Genomic DNA, 24,373 nt, shown 5'->3' on the forward strand with positions numbered 1-24,373 from the left:
ACTATGACAGTAACAGCAAACACAAACCCAGTCCCGGCCTTCTCGGCTGTCGGGCCCTTTCCCCTCGGGTGCAGTTCCGCTCGCAGCCGGCAGGGGCGCTGGCGGCTCCCGGGGAGCAGGGCAGGTGCGATGGTTCCCCCGCGGCTGCAGGGGGCGCTCCGGAGCGAGCTCGGGGAGCACGCGGCTGCTCTGGGGCCCTGGGATCCCGGGGAAGGATGGAACAAAGGCTTCACAAACCGGTGGGCAGCCGATTCCGGACTCTCGGAAACAGCAGGCGGGAACGGCAGGCTGGAGTGGCAGGCACAAACACAAATCCCGGGTGACAGACGAGATGTATCCAAAAGGGGAACCCCCCGGAGGTCCAGGCAGGCAGGGCGAGCAGAGCTACAACGCAGCGAAGGCTCGAAGCAGCAGCGGGGCAGGACGGCCACAGCCCAGCCTCCAGCAGGGCAGGGAAAGAAAGCCCTAGGATCCCGGCGTTGTTTCCACCAGAAAGAAAGATGGCCAAAAAAAATGAACCAGCAACTCTCCCCTCCGCAGCCTCTCTCTCCAGCGCCAACTGAACTCACACCCAGATGAAAACAAAAAGCCTGGCAAGGCCCTTTTGTCTTAAGTATGGCCATTTGTCCCCTAGCAACCTGCATATGGGAAAAAATTCCTTTAACAGGAAAAAAAACTAGGACTAAACTAAAACCCCAACAGCAAGAAACATTTTTACTGTGATATATATATATATATATATATATATATATATGCACATTTATAAAGTATTTTAACACTGAACTTATTTGAAAACTTTCTTTTTCTTTTTCCAGGTGAGATTTCTGACTAGGATAAAATGAACCCTTACATTATTATTAAATTAAACATATATTTATTATGAAGTTTGTGTTTGGTTTATCACAAGTTGCTAAAATACAGTGCTTGGAATCAGATACTGTTTGCAGAAATGTAGATGCTTTGTGATAAACAAACTTGAAAATTTTAATTATTTAACTGAAATGTGACATTATGGTATTGTTTTCTGTTTTGCTTTTTTCATTTCATCCAACTTCAAGGAGCAATGGGTCTGAAGGAAAAAGAGAAGCACCATCAGAACACAGGAAAATTTGGGCTGAGAATTTGTTTGACTTCAACATGGGCAAGGGGGGGTTAATTTCATGTCATCTGCAAACCTTATTAACAATTGCTTTAATACATTTCATTCTTCAGGTCATTGTTAGCAAGATCCCTGGATCTGATCCAGTGAAGTTGGGAACAATGAAACTGGAGAAGACAAAGGTTATAAGCATGCACTGCCTACAACCTGCAAGTGTGGCCCTTCTCAGTGCTGATGATATGATGATTAGTAGATGATGATCTCCATGCTGATGATTAGTAGAAAAGTTATTTTCCTCCACTTCTCTTAATCTCTGTATTTGTTTTATTGGTCTGAGAAGTAAACAAATTAAAGCTATGGACTGTCTTATCTATTGTATCAAAACATCTCTAAGGTGAAAAGAACTTTTGATGGAGAGAAGATAAGCCTGCAATTTTTCAGATAGTCTAATTCACAGTGGACCATTAGGTTTAATATTTAGATAGGTGAGAATTCTCCAAGATTGTGATGTTTTGGGTTCAGTAGATTGTTAAAAATTTAGTGGTAAACAGAATGAGTCACTGAAATGGTCCATCTAACCTGTTTCTGATAGCAAACAGTGATGCCTAGCACAGTATAGTGACACAGGATGAACGTAAATGATTTTTTTTCCCCAGTACTCTTATATAGTCCAATCATTCTGGTTACATATAGGGATTCTACTGGCTTTCTTATTTTTGACAGATTACCTAGCTCCCCTTTTGTGTTGTAAAATTTTAGGATTTGCATCTTACTCCTGCAAGGAGTTCCTTAGCTTTACCAGACAGGTAGAATCTAGTCCTAACCTGACTTCTCCTTTCATATGGACATCCTGTTACTTCTTTTGGGAGAACTGGAGGAAAATATATCTTCTCTATGCTCCTGATTATTTTAATAACATCATGCCTTTTAACTATGTGCGATGTAGGTATAATATACCAATGCTGTTTTAATGTTTCCTGGGTGTGATTCCTAACTTTGAGTCTGCAGGTTATTCATGTCAAAGAACATTTGATTCTGATAGATTTTGTGAAACATTATTCTGCTTAAAATGAAACTCTATAGGCAAGAAGAATTAGCCTTGGAATTTGTGTCAGATGTGGTATATGATTTAGTCAACAAAAAAAATGAATCCTCTAATTTTTGCTACTTCAAAAGTACACATATTTGGAGGTTAACCACAGGGTCCACTTGGACTTGGAGATGGAGAGGGTTGTATGTTCCTTTTTTCAGATATTTCATAGGTCGCTGATTCAGCTTTGAGAAGATGGTATGTGTACTTGTCTTCCATGTGGTAGGATAGGTCTGTGTAAGTGATAATAAAAAAGCAGCTTTGTTCTGATGCCAGGTTCCCCTGGCCTTGAGATGATGCTCTTGCAGAACTGCCTATCTGTAGATCTTGATTTCAGAGTTCTCTTTTCGCTGGCCTTTGTAAATTATGGTTACAATCTATTACAAACACATGCATTTCCTTTTCCTCTATCTAAATAAACTATTAAATATTGAAGACAAAATTGCAATTTAAATTTTAATCTAAAATGTTTTCTTTCTAAAACTAACATTTTTAAATTTTTGAGTTGACCTGAATTTTTTCAGCTGGACTGAAAACAAGTGATCCTGATGCAGAGAAAAAATAGTTTCAAAATAGTTTTTGAAATATTATCGTAACTGAAGTTAACTATAATAAAGGGAATAAAAAATAATTTCAATGTCAATAAGGCATGGTAAATAAATGGATATAGGTAATTGCTATAGATTCTTATATAATAATAAATAATAATAAATAATAAATAATAAAAACATAAAATAAAGGATTGCCTAACATTGGTAAAAAAAGATAACTTTTTAATTACATTCTTAGGGAATCTGCCAGGTGGGAATATTTACATGATACTAAATTTGCAAGCAGAACTAGAGTTCCTCTTCTGTTATACTCTCATGAATAGAATTGTATTCTATATTAAGACAAATAGATATATCTTGTTTGTTATTTGTAGTCAGACTGATTTGATCCAGTGTTGATTCATTCTTTTCTTGTTCTACATTCCTTTACAGATGCCTGATATTTTATTTTTTGCTTTGTGACTTAGCCTAATTTGTACCAAGAGATGACCTGTATTTTTTGTAGCTTTTTTAAAAAACTAAAGTTCTTAAAATGTATTTTATAGAGTTTATTACTGTAAAGCTGAGACATTAAATGGCACATGTGTTTCTGTTACTGAAAGACAACTCCTGCAAGGTACAGCAGATCATTGGGCCTGAAGAAGGTGAATGGACTTCTAAAGGTCTGAATGAAATTTGTTAGTGATATTTTGAATATCTTCATTCATCAGTATAACTAATTCTAATAACATAGAATGATGTTTATAAGCCTAAATTCATACATGCCCTTGTTCCTTCTACAAACAGTGCTGAAGAACAACAACAAAAAAGTTCAGAAAACCCCCCAACAATCAAAAAAAAATTGTATCTATTGTACCAGCATTGGCTATAATAGCAATTACACAATTTTTAGTATAATCTTACATTTTCTTTCAACTTGTTTTAACAAGCAAGCTGAGAATTTAGTGTAGTAATAACTAAAACATTAACATTAGTTCTTCTAGGACATGACTAGTGTCTGTTTTACATCCTATACCCCGTATTTGTCCTCTTGCTTTTCAGGTCTTGAAATACACTTTGCAATGATATCTACCTGAAATTAAATTCTAGCTTGTTCTCAGGCCTGAATTTCTAAAAGAGACAGCAGAAGGGCTGAGAAGGCAGGGAGAAGAGGGCAGGGGAAGGGAGAAAAGATCAGACTTCACTGGGGTGTTTGGCAATTTTAAGGTGTTGGTTTAATAAAATATTGCATCTCTGTAACAGTTCCTGGAGAGCTATTCTGAAAGTTGAGGTAAGGCTAGGCAAAATCCCAGCACACATACAACCCCTAAAACGGGCTTTTTAGTGTGCAAGTTTGGACTTACAAGTGAACTTTCAATGGGGATGTTTTTCTAAAATGTAAGGGTAATAAAAATTAATTTCTTCAACAATTGGCACTTCAACTTTATTGACTAAGTTAAACAAAGTAGCTCAAATAACAGCTTCTTTTCAAAGCTGGATATGTGTGATCAAATAAGATTGTCTTTGCAAAGTAAGATAAGGTTCCTTTGGTTTTTTTACTCACAAAAGACCAAAAGCTAAGCTGAAACTTTATAAAACATTAATAATTTATGCCAGTAAGAAAGTACTCAAAGGGAAGCTATTACAGTACCAGGAAAAGCAAAAATCTAGAATTCTAATTTGCTTGGCTCTTTTACTTCCAGCCTCCAAAATGCCTGACATTTTAATGAAAACATACTATGTTTTTAAAAATTAAATAATGCTTAGGGCAATTATTTCAAATATAGGAACATAAATTTTTGAAATCTTCAATTATTTTGCCAGAATCTGGTAAAAACTAAAAGCTGACTGATGGGATTACTTACTTAGAGTAATGCCAGTGCAGTTTATGAATTAATGCCAATTTTCAATAGCAGGACAGGAGTTAGTGAACATTATACTGTTAATTATTCTGTGCATATTTTATTCATCCAGAATTAAATTAAAAGAAAGGCATCCTGTGTTTCATAATCGCTTTCCATTTGATGATGCAATCAAAATTGAAATTAAATTTTCTCATTTTGTTGCTCTGAGATGTACCAGTGGAAAAACATTGCTCTTATTACTATCTAAAGGTAACATACCCTACTGATGAATATGAAATAATTCCCATTTTTTCCTGGTTGTTATTTTAACAGTGCTACAGGAAATGTCATGTCCACTAATCCAGCTAATGTCTCTGTGACTAAACTCAATATCAAAAGGAAACAGTTGACTTGCTGAGTTGATGCCTCTGCAGCTTCTTTTGTTTGAAGTGAGTGTACCTCCTTGTCTTCTTTGCCTCCCAGCTCGTACAGCAAAGGAACCCTCTGTGGTATTCTGGATCTGCTGACAAGTCATGAATTAACAGGAGTCTATAAACTTGTCTGCCTTTTCTCTAGATTATTGTTGGTTTTTATACAGTCACATGACGACAGTTTGGGACAGTGTAAGAGTGGAAAGGAACTTATTTGCGTGCTTGTATTTATATTTCTTTGTATATACGGATGGATCATGTATCACAGATTCCTTATCTCCTCTACTGGATGCTTAATACATTAGTTCATTTGACTGATATGCAATACAACAGCAACAAATCCTTCTCTTTTCTCTAAGAAAAGATACTTTCTATTTTTTTGCAGAAAAAAAATTAGAAAAAAAAGATATTAAGTATGCTGGAATACCAGTTAAAACTGGACACAATTCTCTGTTACTCTAGTTTTACCCTGACATAATTTTTCAAATGTCAGTGGATTTATGTAGCATGAAAACAAAACAATACAGTAGAGATTTAACACTGATTCTACACAGTCCTTTCCAGTGCTGTATTGTCACTGAATTTGGTTAATCATTTCACAAAGTAAAGTGCCAGCTGATTGCTGTGTCGCTAACATTCATAATAATCTGCCTTGTCATTCTGTTCGTAAGCTACCTCAATTCCTCTAAACAATTGCTTTACTGCAGTACGGAGAACAACTCCTACAGAAAAAAACCCACACATTTTTGCATATGTATTCAGTGCTGTCAGTGTACTGTAACTTAAGTGTTGCCTCATAATTGCAAATACAAACAAAGTCAAGGAGACTTCATTGTAGCAGTAGATCATTCCCTTCCATCTACCTCTATGAGAAGGTGCTTTACAGAAGATCCAAGGTTATAAGAAAAATTTTTTTTTTCACTTTATTCACTTGATTACTAACATTTCAGCCTACTATTGAATAGTTCATAAACATTTTGGTCGTGTGTATTTTTTTAATGTGAATTGATAAGGCTATTAATAAATGAAAAGTTAACTTACTAGAAATTTAGCTTCATTGGAATATTTGTTTAACTAGAAGGACACAAAAAATATTGGGAATTTATTGCTTATACACAGAGAACAAACCCACAGGGTGTGTTTGTCACCTGAAGTGATTTGAAAGAACTGCAGAAAGGACTGCGCAAAACAATATAAAGGATATCAAGGAAGGAAAAAGAACAGAGTGCTTCTGAAATTCATTCATCCTTAGTAGGAACTTAAATCCACTCAAATCACATTTTAAGTCAGCATTCAAGTGGCAAATTAAAGATGAAGTGCAAGCCAGATACTGTAAAGAATCAGCTGTTAACACACAAGCCCCATAAGAGAAAATAAATCAGTTTTCTTCTGAGATAACAGCAAGACAATATATGAGGGAAATTAAAGATTTTTGTCCCTTTTTTTAGTGACCCAAAAGAAGAAAAGAAGAAAGAAAGAATTTAACCATTCAAAGAAGTATCCCTTAAACTCAGAAAGAATGAATAGGGAAAAAACTTTATTTAGGCTTTCAAGCAGTCATTCGTGCAGTCCAAGAAATGCAATCAGAAGGATTAGAACTTCTCCAGCTGATACAATTATTATCTTATGTAATTGTAAGCAGGTAGAAATAAGATGGCTTTTACAGTTCTGTCAGTAACTAGAAGTGGATTTGATAAGTAGTAACAGTAATAGTAAACATTAAATTCCTGTGTATTTACGTCAGTATATAGCAATGTTATAAGTTGAAAGAACCTCAAAACCAGCCGAATTCTTGGAGGTCTTCAAAGAAAGCTCTTGGGGAGTGGGCAATAAAGATCACAGAGAATAAAGGAACACAGAGATCTATCAAAATCCTCACAATGGCGATCTTCACAGAGTAAAATGGGATTTTTTTTGCAATTGGTAAAAAAAAAAATGATAGGGAGCTTGCATTGTCATGTAGTTTCCTTAAAATTCAGTAAGAGTTTTGTTAATTTATGCAGGGAACGTTTCACAATCAGTCTGCAAATGGTTTTGTTAATTGATGATTTAAATCACTATAAGACAAAAAGCTGGTGTGTCCTTGCTAGGTCACCACTGTTCACAACAAACATATTTTGTGTTTCATGAGGTGTTACGCACTTGGTTGTGTGTAGTAATATTTTGCATCCAAGTTACAAACTTTCAGATCATATCAGAATTTGTATAGACAGTTAATTATAGTTCAACTAAATTGTTGTCCATTGTGTGTTCTTATCATATGTTGAAAAGATTTAACACAGGCCACAAAGATAATGTGATTCTTTTATTAATTCTTAATATTATTCATGTTATTTGAACACATTTATTTTGTTGCTTGGTATTTACCAAGCTTATTGCTTGAATTTTATGCATAAATATGTGTTTATGTAATTTTATTAGATATAGATTTTCTGTATTCTATTCCAAACCAAAGAAATAGAAAATTCTTACCTGCTATCTGTTACTGGAGACAATATCATCCTCTCTAAAACGGTGATGATACATCACAATCCATGGGCCACAAACTTCTCTGTTAGGGATGTGCATCATTTAGCGTTAACTTATTCAAACTGAAGTAAATTATTTGAAGGCTATCTCAGCAATGCTTATACAAATGGGAAGAGAAAAAATTTGACAAGAGAAAATAGTTTGAAGGCATTATTGTTGCTATTCTGCAGTGAGTAACATGGCAACTGGTTAGTTAGAGCCTTAGTACATGACATGTTAGCTTAATACCTTTATTTTAAACTGTCATTCTGTCTGCATTTTATATAGCATGGTCTTTATCATCAAAGAATACTTTGTTTATATATGTTAATATGCTGTGAGGATTATGTTACAGTTATGTTGATGATAATGAAGTTTAATCTAGGTGTCCTTTTTCAAGAATAAAACAATTTAATTCAAATAGAAAATTAGCACAGACATTCACTATTGTTTTTCAAACACAGTTCAAGCAGATGTTATTTACAAATATTTTGTACTTAACAGAACTGTGATTAAAGTAAGTTTTTAGATAATTGATAAAATGTCACCCTTAGTGGTATTAGCATACAGGTGAGAGTATCTTTCTGTAGCTAGAGTCATTCAGATCTCCAAAATGGAGTCAGCCCTGTGATAACTTTCTCACTGCTGACCTCTTGACACCAGATCCCAGGAAAAAAGTGATATTTATGAAAATCTCTAGGAAAACAGCTCCAGGCCTGATGGTTGTACCACTCATGTTAACCTGATACATGAGTTTACCAGATACAGTAACATATCTTGATATAACCTTGAACAGGTTGGGTTTTGATTCTTTACACCATTCTTACATATTTTTGCAGAAGTGAAAAAAAGCATCAGCTAATGCCATATAATTCAATAAATATTCTGCAAAGAAAAACATTCTTTAGAGATTAATAATTGAAGTGATCCAAGAAATATTGCAAAGAAAATAGCTCACAGTTTAGTTACAACACAAGTTCACTCTCTGAGAATAGAATATGATCAGAAGTACTTAGTTCTTAGACTTTGAGAAAAATCTGTAAAAAAGTTGTCACAATTGTCATGTTACCTCTTTGAACTCCAAAAATGAATCATTAATACCATTCTGTACTCTGGGAATAAATATTGGGAAGAGAAAGTGGGGGAAAAAATATACTAGTTCGCAGCCATGTTTGTGCAGTGATACATATGACACCCTTTCTGCATGTTCCATTATAATTACTAAAACAAAGATCACACGCTATCAGAAATTCTTCATACACGGTAAGCTCTTTACAATAGAGGGTTATGTCATTTTTTATTTTCCATCTGGACCTGTGAATCTTGTGCTTGCAACTACCCAGTGGCTAAAATTGCCCTACTTAGCCCAGTGTTTAAGATATGCTATTAGGAAGAGCTGATTTGTCTAGATGGAACTGACGCCCTTGTCAGTTCTCAAAACCAGTAAGTTATTGTGAAAAAAGGTGTGTGGGTGTGGGGAAAGTCCTCAACTAAAGCAGTATGTTTTGACACCTGAACAGATAGGTGCCTAATAAGAATTTCAGGATCAGGAATTCAGCCACACTGCACTTTTTAAAATGTGGGTTTAGCAGCTTTCTTACCAGCTTTTGAAACCCAGGATCACTTCATGGATGTATTGGTTGTAGTTTAAATGGAGACGTGTAGGCGTGTACCACTTTGAGTCTTTCCAATGTTCTGTTCAGGCAACAGGCTTTGTCCAGTTTTTCACTGGGGATTTTAGAGCAGGGAAGGAGCAAGGAGAGAATCATGCTGCCCTCTGACATAAAATGTAAGGGCTATTTTCCAACCAGGAGTGGTGCAGAAGGTAGATAGAGATAACTGTTCTGTCACACACAGAGAGACAATAGTTTTAAAGAAACTGACGGAAACCAACACCTCCAAGTTCTTCTAAAACCAGCACCACAGAGTTCAGGAAACAGGGCATTCAATCAGTGAACACATTTGAGTCCTTGCTAGTGTATGGTTTCCCTGTGTAGGAACTCCAGACTCAACCGTTTACACAGCCTTTGCATGGCAGATGGATGGATGTGGATGTTGTTGCACTGAGGGGTGACTGTTCACCGCCATTTATTGATTTCTAACTGAGGCTGTTGGCATAAGCCACCAGTGACCTTGCTGAGCATAAAGCCCCTCTTTGACTTTGTCCATAGCTAAAGCTAAATTGTTGGTTGTTACCACCCTCTGGTTTCCGATCCTGAGTATGTTGCAAGGATGTCTGTGTTTGTGGTTCATCTGCAGGATTAATTTTTTTATTTTTTCCCACACAATATTCAACAATTATAGTAGGCTAGATGTAGTGCTTTCAGGTAGTCCTCCCCCACAACACTTACCTGTGATTCTTTCCTTTTCCAGTGAATAGCGAATTAGCTAACTGATCAGATGGAGGCAAATAAAGTCCAGGTCTTATTTTATCTGAACAATGCCTTCAGGTAGGTTGCATCCCATTACACTATTTCACCTAAGCCGAAAGAATATGAGTAAAACGTTTTGTTGGGTGCTCTAGCATTTTCAGACTTCAAAGAATGGCAAAATTTATGCATTTACATCTCTCCATTTTGTTACTTGCAATGATTTCCTTTGAAAGAAGCCTCCAATGCTAGAGTATTTCCAAGCAAGTTGCAGGTGTCACGAATATGAAGACAGGGTAATTAGGGTTTTTTTTTTACCCCTACATATTTGACATGTTTACAAACTATACTTTTTCCTCTCTAAGAATGAATGTATTAAGCAAGGTGCATTTGTAGACATCTAAGACATATTGTTGCTTTTAGCAAATTTCATCAATATGCAAATTGTGTCTAAGCTAGTTGTGGCAAAAAATAAAAAGTTGTAACAAGAGATCATATTGCACATTAAATGCCCTAAATTTATAAAATACTGTAGTAAAATTAATTTGTGTATGACAAAGCATGTTAAAAATAAATATTGCGGTACTACGGTTAATAATAAAGTAGAAAATGATTGCTGTTGCATTGTACTGAACGGTACACTCTATGGTTGCGCGTTTTGGTTTCTGTGGAACAGGTTTGCTTTTGATTTACCACGTTAACAGTCTGTTCCTTGTGCTGTCAAACTTACGCAATTTATTGCTCAATGATAAGGAACTGGTTCATGTGACTTCATTCAGCTCCTACCCATGTTTTGACTGAACACAGCCCATGCTAAGGCTCGATGTATGCTGGCAGCAGCACCATCAGATCCATGTGACAGCAACATATACAGGACACGATGGCCAGGAAGGACTGAAGGTCATTATGTAGCCACTGTCACCTGCAACTTTCTGTCTCCTGCAGCCATTATTCCTGTGTGCTGATTGTTGTGCAGTTTCTTCAGTATCCACTAACTTACGGGAATGGTGTAGACATACCTCCTAAGCTGGAAGACATGGATGCATCAACTTACTAAAAAAGCTTTCAAGCTGGGTCCAGTAAGAGTGCTGAGGCTTTCCTGGCTCTCTGTGTGTCTTGGGGTGACCATACTGGCACACTGTGTCCTACAGGGGATGCCTGCACCCTGATGAGGAGGAAGGACAGGCACTCTCACCCTCAGCTAGGCTGCAATTTTGCTCATAGTCTTGCATTTTAGTTAATGAGTGGAAAATTAAAAACTGTGAGTTGGAGTTAGGAAACAAATCAATTGTGAGCTAGAAACCTCATGAATTAAGTGAATTGATGTTAGACTAACCTTTATGAAGGGGATTGAGCCCTTCTGCCTTGTGTTTGTTTTCTTTCCTGATGAGTTCATAAAGTAAAGTTCAATTGACAGAGTGCATTGCCCTGCAAATTTGAGAGCTCCAAACAGTCCGTGACAGTGCAGACAATGACACTGTAGGGGAAAAGAAAAGGCATTTAACTGCAGAATATAAATCCCTAACTTGTTTCAACATTACTTTGAAATAAAAATGTGTATCATCTTTGAGTTAGCATCAATTTCTAGTTCTGATGTCTGACAAGAAGTAGATTCTACTTTTATACATTAAAATAGTCATATTAGAAAAGACTTCTCATAAGAATCTTTCTTTAATTTTTTTATCAGCTTTGACAAAGTGGGAGAAAAATATGGATGTCACCTGAATATTCCAAAAACTTGGACTTTTTATCTTTTAAAAGCTCTCTTGTTATAAGATAACAAATACATTAATGATACAGTTTGTTTGTAGCACAATTTTTATTAACATTTATTAAATATCTGAAATTTTAGTAACATCCTTATTTTTTATTACCTTTTAAGATGTTCTTATTAACTGTGTTACACAGATGCATGTGCTCCATGGTTCTGAGATTCTCAATATTGCTACAAAACTCCTAAGAGGGAATCTTAAAAAATATTACAAGTGACAGATTTTTTCAACTTTGGGAATGTTAGTCAATATACATCTTTATTTAATCTCTTTCTCTACTGTTGCAGTCTCATGATCTCGTCAAAGAGTATGATCATTTAAAAAACACTGTCAGTATGAACACATTACACTGGAAAATTTGGACCCTTATACTGTGTAGACATTAGCCCCAACGGCAATACAGAATTGGATGCACTGTTCATACCTAAATCTGATTTGGAATTTTCTCTTGAAGTTAGTTGTCTTTCTGAAGTGTTTCTCGCCAAAATCTAGAGGTTTCATTAAAAAAAAAAAAAAAAAAAAAGTTTTGCCTAAATTTAGTAAAACCCTGATGAAATTTAAGAAGAGGCCATGCTCATATTTGACTACCTGCCAGGAGCCTTCAGTATTGCCTGGTCTGGGTTTCAGGCCCTCTTCTCCCTGTCCTGCTTCTGAACAATTCTGTCATCTTCAGGCCTGCCATGCTACAGGGTCTAGACTTTTTGGTGACATTGGCTGCCCGTGGTTATAGGACAACCTTTATGTGTGACCTTTGTGTGTCACTTTTGAAAGTGAATGATGACATATTAAGTTATGACATTTAAAGCTCCATGATTAATTATTTCATTTCAGTCTTACTTCATGTGGGAATAATAGCAGGTAAGACACTGCTTTGTAAGACATACTGTGTAACAGGAAATCTTAATGTGGGGAAAAAATACTCTCACAAAATCTTGTCAGCCTTGGTTACCAAAAAAATATAAGTAAATACAAAAACCCCCCAGAACATGGATAGATATTTTACAGAATTTTATACATAAATATGAACAAATTATTCTCAGGATAAATTAAAGAAGAAAGTGACCTAAGTTGAATTATACATACAGTCACAGGCCCTCTGACCATTCATAATTTAGAAGCAAAATGAAAAACATCATGGAAATTATTCATCCTGATTTTTCACTAAATGCCTGTATTATGCATCTGATTTTACCTTTATCACCCAGTTTTACATGGAAAGGAATTTGGCTGCATATTTGACTAACTGTTCTTTATTTAGAAGTGTGAAAATAAAAGCATATTGAAGTTCTCATATGAGTAGTAGGATGAAGCTTATCACAGCTCATGTAGTAAAGAGTTTGTGGATACGGATCAAAGTAAATTACAAGAGGCTCTAGGCTATCTCACATGTGAATGAGTTAGGGGAAACACCGCAGAAACTCACTGAAGTGAGAACAAGTCAGGCGTAGTGCACACTTGAATGAATTTTCTCTTGGTTCTCGTATTTTTTTTTCAATTTTTCACATTCTGAGCATATTTTTTATTTTAAATTTTTCTACTCAAGTCTAGTAAAGTCTTGGCTTCAATGGAGAAAATCTCACTGTCACCAAGGGGCAGGGGGCTAGCAGAACAGGTAGAAGGGAAAGAGATGAAGGATTTAGATGTAATTCTGCTGATTCAGTTATTATGTGTAAGTAGGGATGTGAAACTTGCATATTAGTTCACTCTGTGTCTGTGAGATGACTGCGAAGGCTAATCCAATTTGTACACGTCTTGATTTTTTTCTACAAAATAATTTCTAAAATAACTGCTCAAAGCTCAGGTCACCTCCCATTGTTTTCTAACCATATAGAAGAGAGGAAAAAGGGGCATAATTGCCAGATCATCAGTGATTTTAAACAAGATTGGTACAACACCTGAGATCTTGGGGGATTGAATAGATTTTGAAGTAGGGGTTGACAATAGATTATGAAGCTTTGGACATAATCTTTTGGAATATGTAGAGGACAAATAAATTAAGGAAGTGGAAAAACTTTAACAAGTGCATAACAGCAGTCTGCATTATTTCCAGGGATCATAGCTGAATATTGTTTCTTTTTCCTCACTTGTGTGACAACTGAAATTTCAAAAATTAGGGAACTTGATTTAGAAGTTGGTTTGTTAACTAGAAAATGCTTGGGTTTTCTAATGAAAAATACATGAGGGATTCTGCAGGTGTTAATTTTTACAAATCCTTTAGCACCATGTTAAGATACTAAGCAAATTCAGAGAAAATTGTGGATCTTTTTTTTCCTGTATGCTATATTAAATGACTATTTTCTGCACGTCTAGTATGCTGAGCAGGATCAGGATATATACTCTTCTACCATGACCTTCCAAAAAATATTAGACACATAATTTATGAGTGGCAGAATACAACCAAACCATGAGTAGGTAAAAAAGTCAACTCCATACAATATAAATAAATCTGTGAGTTCAAGGAAGGTCATGACATGTTTGATTTATACATTAGCCTGTGAGACAACACTGACAAAATCATTGACTGAGGATGTGCGGGAGGAATTATTTGCTACTGGTTCCTGTTTTAGCTTTTCATCCCACAAAACTGCTAGATATTTTTGTTCTCTGAATTGTTAAATTTTGTGTTCTTAGAAAGACTTAAAGAAAACCTTACAGCTGAAAAATAACATTATAATAGGTAATAAGATACATGCAGCAATAAAAATTACAAGGTACTTGATTTTAGCCTGATTACCATATCATGGTTATCACAATATCCTACAAGGAATCTCATTGACTTTGATATAAAAATAGAACACAATAGTTGAATATAGAACATAATTATTTTACAGGCTCAGTCAGACATAAAGAAAGCAAAAACGTAATACAGTATGGCCTTACAGACAGATGAAGTAGAGAAGATCTCATGCAGATACAGAACCTTTACTAAAGGAAAGAGTCACTGAGTATCTGTAAAACTTCCTGTAAAAATGATCCTATTACTCAGGGTAGTGAGAGTTTCCAAGACCCTCCCTTTGAAAAAACACCTGAAATATACCCTAGCATGACTTTCCTTGAGCAGGGATGTCGGAAAAGATGACCCACTGAGGTCCCTTCCAACCTTACCCATTCTGTGGTTTTATTGCCAAGAAGTTTTTTCCAGTTCCTGTGCCTTAAATGTAACTAGTATGTAGATATGATTCTCTTCTTTTTAGTAGTGCAAGGCACAAGTCGTATTATACGAGACTGCGCTCATTCTCAGAATAAAAGTGTTCTATCAGTTCACAGCACTCAAACAAAACTGTAGCAAAAGTTCATCAAAGGAAGACATCCTTAGAGCATTCCATGTTTCTGTCTATACTCAGGTATCATTATGTAAGGTATACCTATTCATAGAAGCCTAACAGTGAGAAAAATATTACACATCATTGATGATTGGTAAGCCTGCAGTGGTAGTTACACCAGTTAACATGGAAATCACATTAAAGGAATAAAGGCAGTTTAGTGACAGTTCAGGAGCTGAGCCAAACAAAGAGCAAGATGGAAAAGGCAGAAGTAGCAGGATGCTAGGCTTTATTTAGACATGCTGATAAATCGTAGTTTATTGATTGAATGTTGAATGAAGGACTAAGACTACTGCTAGAGGTGAAAGTTTGAAAGGATATCCAGAGAGGAACTTGACATAACACAATATAGTGTACATATTATATAGTAGTTTTCTTAATGAAGTAATTTTCAGTGATTTGTAACTTGGAGAATTTCTTTACTAAAAGTATTACCTGTGTGCTTTGTAATCCCTGAGTAGTAGTATGGGCCCACCTCTAAATCTATGGATATTTGCTGTGATTGTTCATAGTTTAATATCTGCTAGGCCTTTTTATAGCAGTTCCTCTAAACAGATAAAGGCATATTTATACTTTTTTAATGCAAAGAGAATTCCATTATCTGTTAAGATTTATACTTTTCTTTAATCTGTTTTACCAGAAGAGGAATGTGAATTGGGTATTATTGTACTGGGTTTTAATTCCATGCTAGTTTATTCTTTTCTTAATATTGATGTATGCTATTTTATAAGAATAAAAGAGTATCTGGGGCTTACTGTAAATATCTGCTGGCAGGTATGCAGAAGTGCCAGTTGCCAAATATGCAAACTGTTCTTTTGTAATTTGGAACAATTGTCTTGGTGAGGGAATGCTATAATCACACAATTTTTGCTCATACAGGTATTGCTGTATTTCCCGTGAAGATGAAAAAGGAAATGTACAATTTGTTGATATCAGAAAATTATGTAATGCTGATCTTTGAAAACTAATGATGAAAAAAAAAGAATCATCAAAATGCAATTTCCATTTTTTTGAATGATTCTACTTTGCTTTAAAAGCTACATGGAAAGCAATATATATTTAAATTTTTCCAAGATATACTTTTTTTCAAAAATTTTAGTTTTAAAGATGTTTTGCTAGTATTTAATTTAGAGTACTATCTTGTAGGTTTATAATCTACATTTTGTATTAGCCTTTGTTTTTATAGTAGCAACTATTATATATACCTGATCAAATCATCTTTCTGATTTCTTTTGTTAATTATAGTTATTACTGTATTTGATATCTTTCTACATATTTCTCAGAAACCTTTAGTCCTCATTCCATAGCCTTTTTATATATTGAATACAGACAGTGATAAGGATTGTAAATAGCAATCCTGTTTCCTTCACATGAAGGGCTGTGGAAAACTTGGGTTTGAATCTATGTGCAATACCTGACTGAACTTCAAAATGAAGTAAAATTCAAAGATCAACTTATTTCTAAGATCTGTATTTGTATTGCTCAGAGGGAGGATTGTAATTTCCCTAATGCATTTTAAGGAGCATAAGAATAAAGAAAATTTATTTCCCTTTTCTCAGTTCTAAAGGAAATTTTATCTTAATAGATTCACCATACTTTTTTCACAGTTTTTGGTAACTTACCTGAATTAGGTGGTTCTCCTGATTTATAAATTTTAGCCTAAAAAATCAGAAATGTTTATATTTGCTAGTGAGAGCTACGTTTTGAAATCCAGTTGAGAAAATAGAAATGCTGGCTTTCCAGAATGAAAAATATACCAGGAAATTTGACACTGGAAAATACATTGTGTATCTTAATACACAATAGAACAATAGAACAGCTCAGTTTCAACATAAATGAAAATACGAATTCGAGTCAATTATACAAATTTGTCAGATTGTGACAGTGATCTCGGTAGACAAAATCCATCAGGAGCACCTGAGAGCTTGTTACAAATACGTGTGTACGTCTGTATCTATAACAACTGGCCCCTAGTACTCTCATAGCATGAAAAGAAATTAAGGAAAACATTGAATGAAACAAACTCAGGGTATGTAGGGAGAATATAAAGGGTAAGTGGGATAAACACACATGGTTTTCCTTGCTGAAAAGATTATTGTGAGTATACTCCTAAGTTAATCTTATTTTTTTCTGTTTGTTTGGATTTTTGCTTTTTAAGTAGGTACATAAGTGGGTTGGTTGGTTTGGCTTGTTTTTTGGCGTTTTTTTTAATTGTATTTGATGAGAGAAGTAATTTGAGTAATTTCTTGAGGAGATGATATCTCTCCGCCATGAAAATGCTGACCTTAGATTAACACTTAAGGGAAGGAGTGACCCAGTCTGTGATAGGGAATTAGTGGAGAAAAGTCCATACATTTCTACAGAAAAAATGTGGAACAAGTAATCACTATTTAAATCAGATTTTCTGTGCACTCTCAGTCAGCCCAAGATTCAGTTCACTGCCCATTTTTATAAATGTGCAGTTTATACAAAAGACTTCACTTGCATTGCAGTTTTTCTTGAAATTACCAGTTACTGAAGATTTTAGCATTACTACACATAAATTTATTATATGAATTGCTCTGAATTCTGCTTTCCCAGCAGCAGTTGATTTTGTTGGTTGTATAATGTGGCACATGCATCTTAAGAAGAATTGTTATGATAGACATTATTTAGTCTATTTATTCATGGCAATTTACTGAACATTAGTGTAACTGCATGGGGCCTTTAGCTACCAACAGGTAGCTGAAGTCTCCTGTTAGCTACTGGGAAAGAAAGAAATGGGCAACCACCTGTCAGTGTAGTAAAGCAGGTGTATGCTCTTCTGTGTGTCATAACAATTCTCCAGGCAGAAAGTGAAGTGGGATGTAGTTTCAGGGACAGGGACTGCTGTTTGTAGTTAGTTTATTTTATGACATACAAGTATGAACATGCTCAGGTTGTTAACAAAAAATTTGTATGAGCAAATTGGGTGAAGAAAATGCTAAAAAGTAGTGTCTGAAAGATCTGCTGTAATTGCCCTCAGTCAGCTTACCCTATTGACTGCAAGCTGGCTATAGAAAGGAAATGTGGAAAATAAGGCAATAAAAGCATCTGATTGTTGAAACTTTCATTTTCTAGGATATATGGATAATTTTGCATATCCCTGCATAGTTTTATAGTTTTTTTAAAGGTATTAACTGCTAGATTGTTACAGATGCTTGAAGGTACAAACAAGAAAAATTAGCTGTTACAGATGCTTGAAGCCACAAGCAAGAGAAATTAACATAAATAAAGTATTTCAGGTTTATTCTACTCTCTTCCTTCCATGATTTGCTGTGCTTTTCTTCTTATCTGAGTCAGATGTCTTCAAAATCCCACTTTCTTAGTTTAGGATACAGCAGCAAGCTTTTACAGGTTTTTTTGGTTTATTTTGAGGCTTTTTTGTTTCTTTTTGGAGCCAGAGGGTTGCTTGATGATTTTTTTCTCTGTTAAGTATTAGTTGGCCTTATTGACTTGTATTTTTCCTACAAGCACATGCATATGTATATGAAGGAAAGTATAAATACACAAATTCTTACATGAATAAAATATGGTATGCAGTTCTGTCACCTTCACTGTTAACATTTTTCTTTTTTTATAATGTGTTTTAGGTTGGAATTTGTCTGCAATATTCTTTGCCACAATTCATGGATTATTTCCATTGAGGAGCTATGGAATTCACATGCTGGGGAGAATCTAGTGACTGAGTGTTTTGTATGACTTCCAAAATCAGTGACAGTTGTTTTCATGAAGTTCTATTTCTCTGATTTTTTGGTTGTCTTTGTGTTATGGAAGAAGCTCTTACAGCATGAGGCCAGTACTTATGCCTATAGTTATTAGTCATATTAACTCAGTTGCCATTATTTGTGTTTCTATAGTTTGTCGCTATGGGAGAAATATTGCTCTGTGAACATGATGAATATAATTCCAGTGTTCATCCAGAAGAAAGAAAAAATACACTTACTGTGTCTGTAAATGAAATTACCTGGGACTGTCTGCTGGATATCAACACTGATATAACAAGATTGATCTAACTAACAGGCACCCATCATTGCTCAAAACACATCCCACAAACTCTGCCTCAGGTGTGTAGTTGCCCATACTTCTGTATCATGACAAGTGTTGTTTGCATACTACAGCTGTAACTTAACACATGGTCATTTCTTACAGCCTCCCGGATTCATGGTCCAGATGGGCCTTTTGTTTTCCACATTCACTCTGGAGAACCAAAGTTACCCTGCTGGAAGTTAGTGGAAGAAGCTTCCCTTCATTCATTGTTACCTCTTCCGCACTCTGAACCTGTACTACATAGGGATGAAGTGATTGCCATGTCACCCTAGCAGGATGAACAAAGCCCAGGAGACTCTTCCATGCATACCCATAATCCACTGTATCAGCACTTACACACAAGACAAGACACCTTGCTCTGTTGCTGTGCACATGTAGTTTTTGACAGATGCTGATCTACCTGCTGCATGTGCTGTGAAAGAATGTCTTCCTGTTGCAGTGACAGTTTCATGCCAAAATTTTTCTGGTTCTGTGCAGTTCAGCAAGATTCTCAACCTAAAGCATGTCTATATCACCTCCTTCATTTTCTCTGATTTGCAGGAACCAAGCAGTTTCACTCTCTATAGAGTCTGACTTCAGGCCTGATCCCACCACCAAGCTTGATTCTCCCTCATTTAGGATCTTCTGAATGAGCAGTGCCTCTCATGGAATATGATGAATCAGAACAGACAGCCTAGAACTGAGAATTCCCTTTTCAGTATAATCTGACTAATGTGGACTTCACTGCTGAGCAGTTCTAGAGCAGTGGGTCAGGTTGTGTACCTCCATGTATCTAATCCCAATGCTGTAGTGGAGAGTTAATAGCCACCTGACTCTCTCCATGCATTTTGCAACTTAATGTTAATAGTCAAAGACTTCTTATGCCAAATGTCTTTTACTTTTGCCCAGCTCTGTACAAGATTCTACAGGGACTCAATCCTTGGGTACGTCCTCTTTGAGTCTAACAGATCCCTTAACTATGACATTTTTAGACATGGCATTCAGCCTGTAGAATTGAACTCTGGGGAGCATGCCAAATAGGTATGGAATTATACTTCCTGCCTGTGGTGGATATTTTCTGATCTGGGTTAATCCTTTCTGTGTGGGGGGTGGGAGAGTGCTTTTAGGGCTGGCTGAAACCGCACATATTGACAGAGGTGAGAGGCCTGTCACAAGAGCTGACTTTACAAGAGTGTTTCACTTCCACCATTCGTAGAAGCAGGAGCATCTGACTATAAGCACAGAAGCAGCACGGGCCAGGGATGGAAATTTCAGGCATGAATAAGAATTGATTTTAAGACAATAAGAAAGTTTGTGTACATTTCAGGCAAGGCTTGAAAATTCAGCTTAAGTGCATAGTTTTCAAGTAAGGGTGATAGCTATTTAATATTTTTATTTGTTTTTCAGGCTGCTTTTTAAATGGTTTTTTATACTGATACCCTATGTTTCCTCTTTAGAACAGTGTCTACAGGGTAACTTCAGATTGTATGTATTGGGGATTTTTTGTTTGGCTGGGTTTCATTTAATTCTTTGGAGCAAAAAACCTCAAAATCATTTGAGTTGACCTTTGAATTTTAAGTTTAACCATAAATAACTATTTCACTTCCACATATTTGTAAGGCTAACTGTAAGAAAATGTTCTAGTTGAGAGACAGAAAATTGAAATTGTACAACCTTTTAACTTTCTCATGAATAATTTTAATTTCTTGTCTCTTGATAATGAGTGGAAGAGAAGCACAGAGTCAGTTTCTGAATTGAATGTAACAGCATCTGCTTTGGTTTTTTTTTTTCTTTCCTTTTTTTCTTTTTTTTGTTTGTTTGGTTTGGTTTGAGGGTTTTTTGTTTATTGCATTAGATAATCAGCAGGAAATCCTTGGATCACATACTTGTCTAATCTACAAATGGATACTAAGATCTTATGAAAAAAAATCACATGAAGAATCCTAATTAGTAATGAAAGGGAGGCAAGAGAATTTTACACCTCCTAGAAAAAAATGGGGCGTTTTTGAGACATGAAATGGAAGGAAGTTGTCTTGGGGTGAGTTTATGATGTGTATCCCATATCACTGCCCTATGCCCAGAAATTAATTCTTGTGCCTTTCTCTGCCTTTAAACTGAGCCTGAGAGGGGGAAGGAAAAACTGAGCAAAACTTTCTCAAAGCAGTTTGCAGCTTGTTCAAGGTCACACACAGATAGCAACTTTTTTTCCAGCTGCAGCAGGGGAGCGAGGAGGCACCCGGCTTACGGCTGCCCGGTCAGTTTCTGGCCAGTTGTTTCAGTTTCTTTTTCTCCAGAGAGAGACTGAGAGTTGAACTTTTTTCCTTCCCTGGAATTTCGGATTTTCTCCCTTTTCTACTGGACTGCTTCAATATCAGAGCACATCGGGAGGACTTTCCACTGAGCACAGAGGGCCTGGCCCTGGGCCAAGTCCCAGCTCTGAGGAGACCAAAGGGAGGACTCTAACACTTTCCCAGGTTTTTCCTCCACAGCGAAAGATTTTATTATTTAGCCTTATTTTCCTTTTCCTGTGTGTTTGTTAAATAAATAGTTTTTATCTCCTTCACTTTCCTTCGAGGAAAATTTATTTTTCCCGAACCTGGTGGGGAAGGGGTGGTGACCTGCCTTCTCTCAGAGGATGTATTTCTAAATCTGGACCAAACCGGAACACAAATACTCTTAATATGATACATGTATAATTAACTATGGCAGATAAATAATTTAATTAAAAAGAGAAAAATATCTCCTCTAACTAAGGGGGGGAACAAAGCGGAAAAAAAGTATTTTTGTCATGGATGATTATCACTTCAAACCCTCTGTGGGATCTCTAGAGATTAGATCCAATTTCCGTTAAGTGAAGATGCTTACACTCAAGTAGAAATCATGACTGACACTTTTTCAGGATGGGAAGAGTCATTTCTGTGGTAACTTCAGTTAAGCTGTGGAATTTGTTTTGTTTCTTTGCTTAAGAATTTTATAAGTATTTTGAACTATGCTGTATGGTTTAGATAATACAGATAAATAGTGTATATAAATATATAAATGACATTTGTCTTAATTTGGGATTATTTGCAATTTGAAATAACTGCGTTAGAGAAGGGTTCTTATAATTCAAGGATTTGATAATTTTAAAAGCATAGCCTGGAGAAATAGAGTGCATTTCTATTAGAAAACAAGCCGGAGAATATACCATCACAAAGGCCTGAAAAATTAAGTAACTGTGACTGTGTGTGATGCTGAAGGCTTCTGGTATACAGTATCAGGTAAACACTTCAATTCCCAGATCACAAGAAGAGAGTCCCAGCAGCATACTCACAAGTACCAGCTTTAGAGGATTAGTCGTACAACTTTTCAGAAATACAGTGCTACAAGCCCTTCAAAGTTCCAGGAATTTCTAGTTTTGAAAAGCTCATAAGTTCTTATGGCTTTATGGTTATTTATACTGCTGTGGACATCAAAAGCATAATGAAAAAAAAAAACCCAACAGTTTGTAAAAGATCTGTGGATAGTACCATAACAAACACAGAATATTTTGCTGAAGTAGTGCATTATGTTTGATTTAAAGGGAATCCATGTATGGTTTTGACCTGTTTCCCTCTGTGAAGTTTGGCAAGACTCTGACATAAATTTGAAGACAATATTAGCTAGTGTTGCTGCAGACATTCAATATTATCAAGAGTGCCAGCCAATGGGAGACCCATGTCAGAAATTGTTGTTGGGTAGTGTCATGGGATGACTTTGTGATGTGTATCCCCTATCACTGTCCCATGCCCAGAAATTAATTTTGTGCCTTTCTGTGCCTTTAAACTGAGCCTGAGAGGGGGAAGAGACAAAACCGAGGGAACTTTCTAAGCAGTTTGTTTTCATGTTTTCAAGGACACAGAGCTAGAGATGGCTCTGTGTTCAGCTGAGGGAGCAGAGCGAGAGGGGGGAAAGCACCCAGCTTGCTTTCGGCCATTTTTTCAATTCCTTTTTCTTTCTCCAGAGAGAGATGGAGAGTTGAACTTTTATTTTCCTGGGACTTTGTGTTTTTTTCTTTTTTTCTCTGCTGGACAGTTTCAACATCAGAATACATCAGGAGGGATTTCCACCGAGGCCTTGGCCCTGGACCTGGGCCCACCACCCCATCCCAGCTCCAAGGAGGAGGAGAGAGAGACTACAGAAGGACTCTGAAATTTTCCCAGGTTTCTCTCAGCAGAGCAAGAGGTTTTATTATTTAGCACTATTATCCTTTTCCCGTGTGTTTGTTAAATAAATAGTTTTTATCACTTTCACTTTCCTTTGAGGAAAAACTTTCTTTTTTTCCTAAAGCTGGGGGGGAGGGATGGTTGTAACCTGCCTTCTCTCAGAGGATATATTTCTAAATTTGGCCAAACCGGCACAGGTAAATAAACTGGTAATGAATTAGGGCACTGTAAACCTAGAGTATGATGGCACAGAACAGAGCAGGGTTAGCAGAGCTTTCAAAATTGCTGTTAGAGCCACTACTTAGTCTCTGCCTGTGAAACAGCATCTCTCTTCTTTAACGAGCTAACTCATCTTCCATTCTGTACTCATGAAAGTTCATAGCCTGTTTAAATGCTTCCATAAGCAACTACCTGGAAAGAGCAATTTGAAGATGTAGTCTGCCAATATGGAAGAAGTCTGAACTGTGCAGCTGTGATTAAGTCTTCGGAAATATGCCAGCATTACCGCAGGCCTGGTTCCTATGGTATATCACCGTGTCCCGCAGCCATAGGGAGGAGGAGGAGGAGAAGATCCAGAAGGCAGGAACTGTGCAGCAAGATTGATTTATTTAATTATTTTACAAACTCTTTTATAGACGTTTTTCTCCATAGTCTAATTGGACAAAGGACCAGCCACCCTTTGGGGGTGATTGGCTAAAATCCTAAAACATCCATTGTCAAAATATTTTTCTACTATACCATAAACAAGACTTTTCAAGGTTGCAGGTGGCTTGGTTGTTTACATTCCCTGCTACCTCTTCTGTGAGAGAGAAAAGTCTCTCACGGACTTAGAAAATAGCAAGAAAATCCTTGCTAGCAGCATTTTTGTATTTACATGCCAGAGTAGTTAGGCTGATGTAAGGGACAAGAGTAACCACAAACCAGCCTTAAATTGAAAGGAAATGGTTGCTTACAATACACAGAAAGTAATTGTCCCAGTTACACTCTTTAGTGACATCTTTGGATGCTGTTTACATTTTTAAACATTGTTTTTCAAAATATTAATTGAAACCAAGGTAACTCAGACTTCATTTGATCTACATTTTTTTCCATTCTTGGTTCTGTTCTTAAACTTCATTTTAGTAATGGAAGACAAGGACACAGAGGTAATAACACAAATAAGAAAGGGAAGCAGTT

Source organism: Aphelocoma coerulescens, assembly GCF_041296385.1.
Source record: "Aphelocoma coerulescens isolate FSJ_1873_10779 chromosome Z unlocalized genomic scaffold, UR_Acoe_1.0 ChrZ_unloc_scaf_2, whole genome shotgun sequence".
Taxonomy (NCBI): domain Eukaryota; kingdom Metazoa; phylum Chordata; class Aves; order Passeriformes; family Corvidae; genus Aphelocoma; species Aphelocoma coerulescens.